The following is a 13,405-nucleotide window of genomic DNA, read 5'->3' as shown; positions in this document are numbered from 1 at the left end:
ATTCCAGCTGATTTACATATTATATAACAACAATAAAAATTAGGTGAAAAAGGACAAGGCATTTCTGAACCCAGGTGTAGATGCTCTTGATTTAATAAAAAATTCAAAACAAATAGCAAAAAAAATTTAAAAAATCTGAATTTTTTGGAAAATGAACATGAACACTTGTTCTAACTTTACACCAAAAATCTCCAGAAAAAGACTTACGTAGTAATCTGTGCAAAAAAGACAAATTGAAGTGATGTAAGAAACAAATCTAGACGTTCTAAACAACACCGTATTTTAGCTTTTTTGCACAAACCACTATAGATGTCTTTTCTCGGAAATTTTTGGTGTGCAGTTAGAACACTTGTTCATGTTCATTGTCCAAAAATATTAGATTTTTTAAAATTATTTTACTATTTGTTTTGATTTTTTTATTAAACCAAGAGCATCTACACCCCAGTTCAGATTTGTTTTTTCGGGTGAAAAAATGCTAATATATGTAAATTTGAATGACCCAGTTCAAAGTCATAATCTGGTGAAGTTGAACACCGACTAAGCATTGGGCGGTATAGTTGAACCAGATGCATACACGAGTAAGATTTGCATGACGGAAATCACAATCTAATTCTCATAAGTACAAAATGCAATAAGTTCATGGCTAACTATTAGATAGCACTTTGCTAGGTGACTAAGCTACAATCATGAACCGATGGTCCATAGGAATGAGAAAATTCTGGGAAGAGGCCTTTGTTGGGAAAAGGAAGCACCATTTGTTTTTCTTCTGCTAGAAATTCAGAATAGCATAATTTCACAAAAGGGCTCTGTCTGAAGATGGAAATCTGAAGGGAACACAACTGATCACATGAAGCCATAGCTGCAAGGCATGAAGGTATGCAATTAGAGTGAGCACATATTAAATTGAGAGGCCTATGAATTTTATTTAGGAAATAAAAAAATCGTAAGACCAAGCAGGTGAGTAAAAATAGATATGATCTTCGAATAAGCCCAATGAAATCCTTGCTGATCACATAACTCACAAATAAGAAAAATATATAAGATAACATGAAAAATCTCTAGAAAATAGGCACTGAAGCAATAAGCACATTTGATAAATGTTCATGTAATCACATTATATGAACTTTTCCTATGATAAGATAGAATAGCAAGTAGGAAATGATTCATAGAAAATCATAAGGTGAGAATTAACCACAACAAATCAATACATGGAAGCTAAGTACTATACACAATATGAGAAACTGGAAACCATCTAACGTAACATAAATTGCGTGTCATACTCCTCAGCTGAAATGATGTAATTTAATGATGTTTTTTAAGGTAATCAATCATTAAAATTTTGTTTCTTTGTGGTCAATAATGAAGACCCATAATTATGGTTAAAGGGCAGTGCTTAGCATATCAGTATTTCCATGGTAGCAGGACAAGAGCATCATTGTCCAGGGAAGCCGCTTTATATTGAGCAAGGACATGAGTATCCAATGCTTGGTATTCCTTGCTACATTGCGAGCTCTTTCTTTTCTAGTCGATAAACAATAGTAAGTATAATGAAAATATGACTCAAAATTCCTCAAAATGAATCGTATACAACCGAGGTTCAAAGTGGTGCATTGTTTATAGAAAAAGGAGAAACTAAATGAAAATTCCCACAATATTGTATATTCAAATGGGTAAACTATAATAACTGAAAGGACACCAGCCTAAATATCTCGTGCAGTTTTTATGAGACATTTATCTCTGGTTCTACTTGGTCATGATCAGTGCAAAATTGATATTCACAATAAATATGATACCACGGATCTGAAGCCACCAACAAAGGTCATCACTACTGTAAGTTCTGAACGTACCGATTCTCTCCATGACATCTCCATGACACCAATTAAGACATATTTTACCAAACAATTCCGTGGAAATCGACTGCCCTGGATGTCTCTTTTTTAACTCGTTGCATAATTCTTTTAAAAAAACATTAGAAATTATTCTACTGGATTTATTATGGAGTCTGATTGTTTTCACGTGATTGATAAAAGAAAAAGATAGTGCAGGTTGTATAAGCACAGTATCACCATCCAGTTTAACTAATATTTCCAAATGATGGGGGATAAATCAAGACATTAAGAGGAAAATCTCCTGTAATTCTTGAAAATTAGCATGTAGTAAAATAAAAATGTCTCAATAGGCTTGACAGGGAGATCACGTATAAAAATTCCAATTGTAGAAAATCATTACCTTCCAGATAGTGGCATTTCATTCCTCGTCATTTCTCTACCCAGCTCTCCTATGTCTCGGTCTCTCGTTCTCTCCTCACAATCCCCGTGTTCCTACCAATAATGTAACGCCATCACACAGTCAAATTTCTCAAATACAAGGATACACAAAGCAAACGTGAGCCGTATGCATCAATTGATGCAGAGGCATGAGCACACCATTTTGGAAAAAAACACAAAACGAACGTATAGTAAAGCGGCAACAATAAGATAAAGAACGGGTAATAATTTACTAACGATATATATATAGATATCAATACATCAAATATAGCTCTAGGATTTATAACCAAATATCATTGGGAATTCAATGCTCACTTCTTCATTACCTAAGAAGTCCATGGAAGAACCTTTCCCATCAGAATGGACATAAATCTCCATCCTTAAATGTTTTCTTAGAAGTACCTATAATTCAAGATCAAAAAACAAATTTCTATTATGAGTCTGCACCGCATTATGATCTGAAAGGTCTAGCATAATTGCACTGATGTAGAGAATATAAAAAGAGGATGGATACTGCCTTAAGATCATGCGTTCCACACATAGGTATTCCTCTCCCAGGTAATATTTCTAGGGATTCATCAAACTATCCATTTAGATGAAGGAAATCTATTATCATTGCAGCATTGACATATTTTACCAAACAATTCGGCGGAAAGCAACTGCCCTGGATGTCTCTTTTTTAACTCGTTGCATAATTCTTTTAAAAAACATTAGAGATTCTTCTACTGGATTTATTATTGGGAGTCTGATTGTTTTCGCATGCTTTATAAAAGAAAAAGACATAGCAGATTGTATAAGCACAGTATCACCATCTAGTTTAACTAATATTTCCAAATGATGGGGGATAAATCAAAACATTAAGAGGAAAGAATCTACTGTAATTCTTGAAAATTAGCATGTAGTAAAATAAAAATGTCTCAATAGGCTTGGCAGGGAGATCACATATAAAATTTCCAATTGTACAAAATCATTACCTTGCAGATCGTGGCATTTCATCCCTCGCCATTTATCTACCCAGCTCTCCTCTATCTCGGTCTCTCCTCACAATCCCCGTCTTCCTACCAATAATGTAACACCATCACACAGTCAAATTTCTCAAATACAAGGATACACAAAGCGAACGTACAGTAAAGCAGCATGAATAAGCTAAAGAACGGGTAATAATTTACTAACAATATATATACAGATATCAATACATCAAATATAGCTCAAGGATTTATAACCAAACATCATTGGGAATTCAATGTTCAATTCTTCATTACCTAAGAAGTCTGTGGAATCACCTTTCTCTTCAAAATGGACATAAACCTCCATCCTTAAATGTTCTTGAGAAGTACCTATAATTCAAGATCAAAAAACAAATTTCTATTATGAGTCTGCACCGCATTATGATCTGAAAGGTCTAGCATAATTGCATTGATGTAGAGAATATAAAAAGAGGATGGATACTGCATTAGATCATGGGTTCCACACATAGGTATTTCTCTCCCAGGTAATATTTCTAGGGGTATATTAAACTATCCATTTAGATGAAGGAAATCTATTGTCATTGCAGCATTAACATATTTTACCAAACAATTCTGCGGAAAGCGACTGCCCTGGATCTCTTCTGGCCTCTTTATCAAGAGAAAGAGATTGCATTGGCTTGCTGCCATTTCTTGCTCTAAACCTTGTGCAATTTGAACAACACAAACAGCAGCGAAATCATGACGTGGTTTGGCTTTGGGGACCACCCGTGGGTAGTCTGTAACTCCAACCAATGGATTTTCCTGGGAAAGCGCAAGCGCTTGGCAGTGGCTAGAGACAGGGCACTCTGAGCAACCAGGCTTGGTCTTGCTGCATAATGTTGCTCCTAATTCCATCATTGCTTGGTTGAAGTCTCCTGGCCTTGATGGATCAACCAGCTTGACCGAGCAAGCTCCCTCGTCATCCAAGCAACAGTGCCCAAAAGTTATGTCTATAAGGCTTTCAAATAAAAAGTTAGGTATTTGGGGATAATGTTGCAGAAGGATCAGATTAATATGGAACCAAAAGTGGATATGGCTTGCACTTAAGCTAGGTGGAAGTGTGGATATTGGCAACTTCGAATTGGCAGAGTTAATTGATGGTATAGCTCAGTACAATGCAGTAGCTGTTTGGTGTGGACGATAACTTACCATAATTTGATGGTATTTTGCACTAAGTGTTGAAATTGTTATTATTGCATATATGGCCATCTACTCCCTAATTAGTGCCACAATCAGCTCTTCCATTGCTCTCCAGGGAATCAAAGAGGGTTGTGCTACTTACCAGAATCTCTTTATTGTTGACGATTCCTTTGGGTTATCAGCAATAGCAAAAAGTCTGCTGATAACACGTACAACATTTCCATCGACAAGTGGGGTGACCTATAGCAAACAAAAACACAGAAAAATCATTTGAATATGCATGGAAAAAAAGGCATGGAGCTAGTCAGTTAAAGATGATATATATGGTACACAACCTCATTGAAGGCTATAGACGCGATAGCTCCTGCTGTGTAGTCTCCGATGCCGCGAACCTGACGAAGTGTTGATGCTGTGCTAGGGAATTCCCCCTTTTCCGCAATCTGCTTTGCTCCCTACTTCCAACAAAAGGAAACACGTCATATGAGCTAAAGAGTAAAGACATGATATGTTTACTTAACTGCAGCCCCTGCATTCATGTAAAAAACACCAGCCCAGCACTTCTCACAAGCACTACTTACCTCCCTATCAATCGGCATTCATTGTGCACAGAGCTAAAGATGATACACACACTCATGTTGCCATTTAGTCTTCTAAGGAAGAAAAAAAAGGGAATACTGCTTCCATCTAGAGATGCTCGTGCAAAATAGATTAAGCAGAAATGTGTGTTCCATAAACCAGCCATTAGGAATCCATTATCCTTAATTCATTATGCTGCAAGATTATATGACCAAGAAGTACTAAAGATAATTTTAACACCAAAATAAATCAGAAGAAAAGTTTCACTAACTGAATACCTATGTCAAGGATCTCTTTCCTCCCAAACTACCGAAAATGTTATCCGATGAGCTGATTGTAATGTCTCTTTTTTAACTCGTTGCATGATTCTTTTAAAAAACATTAGAAATTCTTCTACTGGATTTATTATGGGAGTCTGATTGTTTTCACGTGCTTTATAAAAGAAAAATATAGTGCAGGTTGTATAAGCACAATATCACCATCCAGTTTAAATAATATTTCCAAATGATGGGGGATAAATCAAAACATTAAGAGAAAAGAATCTCCTGTAATTCTTGAAAATTAGCATGTAGTAAAATAAAAATGTCTCAATAGGCTTGGCAGGGAGATCACATACAAAATTTCCAATTTTACAAAATCGTTACCTTGCAGAGCGTGGCATTACATGACTCGCCATTTCTCTACGCAGCTATCCTCTTGCTCGGTCTCTCCTCACAATCCTCGTCTTCCTACCAATAATGCAACACCATCACACAGTCAAATTTCTCAAATACAAGGATACACGAAGCGAACGTACAGTAAATCAGTAAAGCTGCAAGAATAAGCTAAAGAACAGGTAATAATTTACTAACGATATATATATAGATATCAATACATCAAATATAGCTCTAGGATTTATAAGCAAACATCATTGGAAATTCAATGTTCAATTCTTCATTACCTAAGAAGTCCGTGGAAGCACCTTTCCCATCAAAATGGACATAAATCTCCATCCTTAAATGTTCTCTGAGAAGTACCTATAATTCAAGATCAAAAAACAATTTTCTATTATGAGTCTGCACCGCATTATGACCTGAAAGGTCTAGCATAATTGCACGGTTGTAGAGAGTATGAAAAGAGGATGGATACCTTATGTGCACATTCTAAAAAAGATTCCCTCAGCCAAAAAGGTTTACACAACATTTGAAGAGGCAAATTCTCTAGCAGACCAAAACTACATATCACAAAGATATTGCAATTAAAGAAATATGACAGTTACATCAATATGTCAGACTACTCAGCACACAAAAACTTCAAAAGATAATTGCTCACACATATTCTCGCCGCCCTCGTTGGCCAAGACATTGATAAGTCGCAGGCACATTTTTTTGCTTAAACTTTCTGGTGCCTCATGCCTAGTTGAACCAAACAAAAAGAGCAACAAATTTATTGTTAATGAAAAGGGAAAGAAGTATAAAACTCTCTTCTTTAATTGATGGTAACCACATGCTTTTTGGATATCTAGAAGAAGCACCTTTGCGTAAGAGTTTGTAAGACTTTCATGCATTCCAATTTCTCTAAGAATGGAGACAGATGGAAGATACATACTTGGAAGTTCAAAAGAAAAAGGTGACATGCTGATAGTCAGACAAGCAAAAAGTGATTTTGCTGCTATTAAACGAGTACCATTTGCAACTGCTATAAATGCTAGTTTCTGCAGTTCTATTTTTTCGGCAAAGAAGACGAAACAATAAATAAACAGTTTAGAGTAATGGCGGATCTCTTTTACATAAAGAAGCAAAAACATATTGCACCTTTCCCCGCCTTTCCCTTATGTGGTTCTCTTTATATAGCATAGCAAAGAAGAGCGGGCTCAAGGGAATATCTCAGTAAGTTCATTCTTAACGATATCGGCTTTATGGTTATGAGACGACTTCTAAAATCATTATTAGCAGTATTAGCATTATGGTTTGCAAATAGCTAGATGGAGCATAAATAGACACTAATCTTATCGAGGATTTTCATCAAACACCTTCTATGCAAAGATAAAACGGATATGTACAAACCAAGATGAGACGTTCCAGGGGTTAAATCAAAGATGGGGAGAGGAGCAGTTCACCTTGAGGAGATTGCAAACTCCGTGCTCTCCATGCAGAGCAAGGTTGCTGAGAGAGAGAGAGAGAGAGAGAGAGAGAGAGAGAGAGAGAGGGAGGGAGAGAGAGAGAGAGCATGTACCTGCCAGACAAAGTAGAGGCGGAGGGGCATGTCGATGCGCTGCTGGCCGGCAGTAGCTCCTGCTCCTGCAGCTGCTGTTGAGCTCTGCTTCTCCTGGACACCACCACGCAGAGGTCAACAGCTTGTAGGGGATGGGATGAGGGAAGGGTGGAGAAGTTGGAGCCTAACTGGCCTCCTCACGCATTACAGAGAAGGGGGAAGATCGCTACCAGGCGGCAGCACCGGCTGCAGCAGGAAGAGCACCGGGGAGGCGTCGGGGAAATCAGCGATGCAACGATGTGAGGTGGCGGTCGAAGCAACTGCTTGTGATTTGACACATCGATGAGATCCGACGAGCTCTACCGCGCGACTCAGCCGTCTACAGCTGCTGCTGCTAAGGCGGCCGCGATGGGGAAGAAAAGGAGACCCGGCGCCGGCGCAGAGTAGTAGCCGGAGCAGGAATCGGCGCCGTGGGGGAGGAGAGGCGCGTGAGGTGGTGGCGGCGATGGGATTCGGGGGCACAAGGACGAGAAGCGGAGGCAGAAGAGCGGCAGCGCCAGCGCTGAGGCAGTTGCAGCCTGATTGAGCGCCGATTGATGACCTCCACCCCCACTGCCGCCTTCGCCGCCGTCGTCTCCAGGCACGCGCTCGCCGCCGCAGTCGCCCAGGCGCGCGCTCGCCTTCACCGCCGCCATATCCAGGTGCGCGCTCGCCGTCGCCCAGGCGCCCAGGCGCGGAGAGGAGATCACGAGGGAGGCAGAGATGAGCACGCGAGGAGGGGACGGCGGCGCCGGGCGCAGGAGGAGGCGGGGTGCGGCGGCGATGGGGCAGAGGAGGAGGCGGAGCTCGGGTGGCGGCGGGATTTAGCGAGCGAGGGGCGCGAGCAGAGAGGACGACGCGCCAACGCCGGGCCGGGTGGGCTTCATCGACCCATGGATAAAAAGTGGGTTCGCGCGAGGGCCTCGTCCTGGACTACTCCACCAGTAAAAAAATGGACGGACAAGATTGCCAGATGGGTAAGATCCAACGGCTACGAGCAGCTAATCTCTGTGAGGCCCCCTATGGGGGGCATCATATACAACGTTAGATTATAGTAGTGAAGAAAGAGAGGAGTTCTACTCTATTGGCATGTGCAGTGACACTGGTCTGCTGTCGGCCCAGATCTAGTTCTTCAGGAAATGAGGTAGGCCACAGAGAAGAAGGGGAGAAGATTCACTCTGTTGACATGCGCGGTGATAGACTGATAGGTTCTGCTGTTGACCAAGATCTAGCACTTAGGGGGTCCTGATTTTATAAGCGACTCCATGGATGAAGGGGGGCTGGTCGATGGCAAGAAGCCCCAGCGGATAGAGAGGCAGGGGGGTGTCCGTGAGTCTCCGGATGAAGAGAAGTTGTTCGGTGGCAAGTAATCGTAGTGCTATCGGTGGGGAATCGAGTGGTCGCGGCGGACATAGTGCTATCAGTGGGGAATCAAGGTGATCTGCTACTGTTGGTATGTTCCTCCTTCTTGAGTTATTAAATCAAATTTCATTTACATACGCCAACTGATTGCATTAATCAGCTCTCAAGTTTGTTGTAGTAGAGAAAATAACAGCGATGTCTCCGATTTTATATTCCACTTGCTTAATATGCTGAGTTTTGCTCTTTGTACTTACATGAATATAAGCTACAATCGGAAATGCAAAGCAAAAAAATTGAATACACAGAAACCATGGCTTCTCACTAAGTGAACTGGTTACAACGATCGGAAGTGACACAAAGCCAGCTGATATAAGGGATAACCTTCAGTATGCTTGTTACGTCTATAGAAACACAGAGTACAGAAAAGAAACTACTGGTTGCGGCATAACATAGTACCAGCCGGTAATAGAAAGCATACATAAGGTAGCAACAGCACGATTTATACTAAATAAACTATATTCTAATTGCACCAACTTCTGAAGGTAACGTAAGCACTGAATATTTGCAGCTGCTATTTACAGTCATTTGAAGTTAATTCCCTGATTATACCCTTGTTCCTGCAATGGAACTCAAACAATAAGCTCATATTTTGCACATATATGAATAAAAAAATATGGCGGTGGGTAGTTTACAGAACTCACCACATAAGCATCTAGGTAGAAAAGACAGCATATAGGATTGTATCAGCATTTATAGCCACATCAAGCCGTGGGCATTTGCTTTTCATCGTATCAGGCAGGGTGCGAACGCTGTCTCTCTTTTACATTTAGTTCCAGATGACAGTGTGGAACCACTATGGGGATGTTGTATGGGTAGTAAACACTTATTGTGTTGTGCCAAGGTCATTCCATCACTGATCTATGAAGAAGACCATGCACTTCAGGGCCAGTCAACCAAACATTCTAGCCACCAAAAAACTCGAACATAAGAAGGAACAGAAATAAAATTCTTCGACCAGAGAGCAGATCCTGGAGAAAAAGAACAATCAAAGAAAAAGTTAGCCAGTTATACATGTATCAAAAAATGCAAGAGCATGGGAGGATAAATTACGCATGAACCAACACACCGTTTCGGCAAAAGAGTACTGCTATTACCTGTGCTTCAAGGTCAGGCATCTAAATTTCTTAGGCACCACAAACACCAATGCAAAAGGGATAGGAAACTTGATGCCTTGAAAAAAAAGTGAAGGCTCGAAATCTGTATGTACCCTTACTGAGTCTGATGTAACGAAAATTGCAAAGCTAGACCCCATATATCCAGTCCAGAATATATGTCGTATCAGTTTCCAATGAACTAAAACATGCCATGTCTGACGAACACACTTCAGGTGCTAATTTAATTGATTGGTAGGGCCAAAAAATGCACACCTGCGCTTTCTTGTGCTGCACGAGAGCATGGACTTACACTGTCAATTCATAGATCATTATAGGATTAACGCTATGACGTCTCTTCTTCCCATTGGGACCCACTTCATCTTCCAAAGCTGTGTATATGAAAGGAAGAGGAACAATGTGAAACTGGAAAATGAAAGGTTAGGTTTTGACATTTTTGGAACAATGGCAACCTCTTTTCTCATTTTTAATAGCTACAGGTGCATCCAAGCCGTGCAGGTCCAGCAGCTGAAATATGCATCTGCATCTGGTACATGATGATCATGCCTATTTAAAGGAAATTAATTTTTTGATTTATCCGAATTTCACACAAATATGGAAATCCCGTTAAGCTCAAAATACTTGTGCATAGTTTAGAATGTCTCAAGACCATCACGGTTTTTCAAGGCACATAAAAAAGGAAGTGGCCTCAGTAATCTTACATAAGGAGAACAAAATCATGACTAACCTTAAAATCTCAAAGAGAAATAGTTATATTTTGTGGAATGAATGGGTTCATATATAAGTGCTGCCTTGAGCACCCGATTCTCCTCCTCCATTTGACGGTTCATCCCCAGCATGATCTGGCCAGCCATGGTTCTCAGCTCTGGCAAAAGAATCAAACGGCATAATTTTTTGGAATAAACACTCAGATCATAATCCAGCTTACGGTGGACCCATGATCCATGGACGATGAGCTCACCATTGATCAGATGGATGAATGGATGAGCTATCACATCGTTGGACTTCGTTGAGGAGGCGACGCGGCTCCTGCTACACATTGGTTATAGCTGCCAACGCCTCCTTCTTGTACTGGCCTCCTGGAGCCTTGCGGCCCTCTCCTGCTCATCGGTGATGATGTCCTCTCCGCTCCTAGCCACTGTGGCACTTGGAAACAAATATATGTCTGAAAACCTCGCAGTTGTCTAGTGTCAATCCAAGAAAGGTCTAACTGGTAAATTAGACTGCTGGTTGACAGATTGATGTACACCTTATCCCTCTACATATTTGCAGCAATGGCTGCAAGAATACAGAAAATACAAACCTAATAAGAAGTAGTAGCAAGTAGAAACTATATGCCTTCAACCGAGAATTGACAATTTGGTTTCACACGGATGCTCATCGATACAAAAGTACTCACAATACTATGCCTACAAAAATGGTGCTTCAACAGGTACTTCAGATAGGTTCAATGGTGACACATAATCTGAATCGGAAATAAATACAGCTATCATTCAATCATGATTGCAAAAAAACACAATTTCTATTATTCATTCTTGCACCCCCATTCTTTGCCAAATATAGCTAGAGCAACCGTAGATATTTGTCATTGTTTCTTCAGCCACTGCAAGCAAAAATCTTAAGAATTTAGTCGCTCCTCCCTGCAAAAATATAAAAAAATGTGCAATATGTTATATTCTGGCAAGAAACAAAGATTAGTCTTACCATCTTCTTCAGATGCAAAATGTCGTAGACGTCTCCACGTCCTGCACAAAGAGATAGAGGGGTCACGGCGGTGCACCTGGCGGCAGATACATTTAAAAGAGAGCATCGTCAGCGTCGGATCCTCCCATAGCCGAGCTTCCTCAGGAGGGAGAGGAGGATACCAATGTCCTCCTCCGTGCCATTAGCCATCTTGGGAAGGAGATTGGACACCTAACCCCTCCCGTCAGCTCCTCCCATTTACCTGCTGCCTCGGGAGGTAGAGGAGGGCGCTGATTACATCCTCCCCTGGGAAGGAGATGGGCGCACCGTACTCCTCCTCGCCGTCGGACTCCTCCGGAAGGACAAAATGCCTCGATGACTGCCTCTGTACGCTTCTCGTCGACCAGGAGGGAGAGGAGGGCGAACCTCATCCGGAGGGAGAGAAGGGCGGCCTGAGCACACGGCTCATCGGCTAGGGAGGGAGAGGAGGACACCGGCCTCCGCTGGGAGGATACAGGCGGCGGCGGCGATTATTGGGACGAACTGGTCGTTCGTGTTTTATTTAATTTGGTACCTTGATAATAAGAATCGTGGAGTTTCTGGACTGTTAAACGGTAGGGCCGCACCGCTTTAACCGTGATGGAAGGAAACTGGAAGAATCCCGATGGATACGAAGGAAAGGAAGACTCAGCCGGTAGCCGATTGCCTTCCTGCCCGAAAAAAAGGGAAACGCACGATCAACTTAGGCAAGAAATTATACTGAGAGACACGCGTCAACCAATGATGGAAGCAAATCGAAGGAAATTAGCCATTCTACAGTACCCAAATCAATACGGATAGCCTAATCTGATCAGCCTTTATATAGTGTATAAAGTCCATTAATGCATTTGGACTTTAAAAACACCTTGACAACATTTCAAGGTTGTATTTTACTTTAAATCAAGAATCTCCAAATTATTCTTAGTATTAACCTCTTACATGAAATAATAACGACATCGGAAGGGGGGAACAAACCCTAAAAATGGAATCATGCATAATTGCTTCTTTAACCATTGCCCTTATCGGACAATGATGCTATTTTTCAGAACAAGAGGACAAGGATCAGTCCACACCTTCCAACTGCAAAACTTTGCGGTGTTCGTGCAAGTTCATCACTTGCTCATGTCATTTGAGTATTTCTATCAAATTACTTGCAAAGTATTATGGTTATCACTATTGCATAAAAACCAAAACCACTACTTTCATAACTATGAATATGACTATGTGGTGGGCAATGGAACCATGGATTGTGTTGATATGGTGGAGGTTCCATTGCACGGGTTTATATCCATCTAGGATTAAACAACAAATGTCGCCAGTGATTCTTGTGCCGTAATACCCGTGTTAACCATAAGATCCGGAGTGGGACGGAGTAGTCAAAAGTGTTTCCACCTCTCGTTCATCAACGGATGCGCTTACCGTAGCGGTTGTATCTTGCGGAGCAACTTGTGGGTGGGGAACCCATTCTAAGTCCCCACGGTTATGCTCGTGCATACCGTAGCGGTTGCGGCTTGCGGAACAACTTGTGGGTGGGGAACCCATTCTAAGTCCCCACGGTATTGCGGTCTATGATGGGTTGCAGCTACCGGCGAAGGAGTTTGGTTCGATCCCGGACCGTCGTCGTGGTCGGGGTCCACCCTGAAATTACGGGAATAATGGGACCGGCGTGGACCCAGGGTCGGGGCATGCAACAAAGGGTGGGTGTTCGAGGTAGCGGAGGAACATGTTTGGCTAGACCTTATACCGGGCCTCACACCGAATGAAGTGTGGACGGGAAAGCTGCACGGTTGGCATCAAGGTTAAGATCTCTTATGGGTAAAGCAACACACCTCTGCAGAGTGTAAAGAACTGTGACCTGTCACTCCCTGTTCCGGGATGAGGAACTGCGAACGCGGCCGGAAAGGAGCTCCATGAAGTTCTAGTAAAC

General features: G+C 41.5%; 1 pseudogene; it reads right to left on the bottom strand.

Annotated features, from left to right (window-relative positions):
• Positions 1-521: 521 nt before the first annotated feature.
• LOC124672003 lies at positions 522-7,878 on the bottom strand (annotated as a pseudogene).
• Positions 7,879-13,405: the final 5,527 nt, after the last annotated feature.

Source organism: Lolium rigidum, chromosome 7 (genome assembly GCF_022539505.1).
Source record: "Lolium rigidum isolate FL_2022 chromosome 7, APGP_CSIRO_Lrig_0.1, whole genome shotgun sequence".
Lineage (NCBI taxonomy): Eukaryota > Viridiplantae > Streptophyta > Magnoliopsida > Poales > Poaceae > Lolium > Lolium rigidum.
This window is presented reverse-complemented; position numbering and strand designations above follow the sequence as displayed.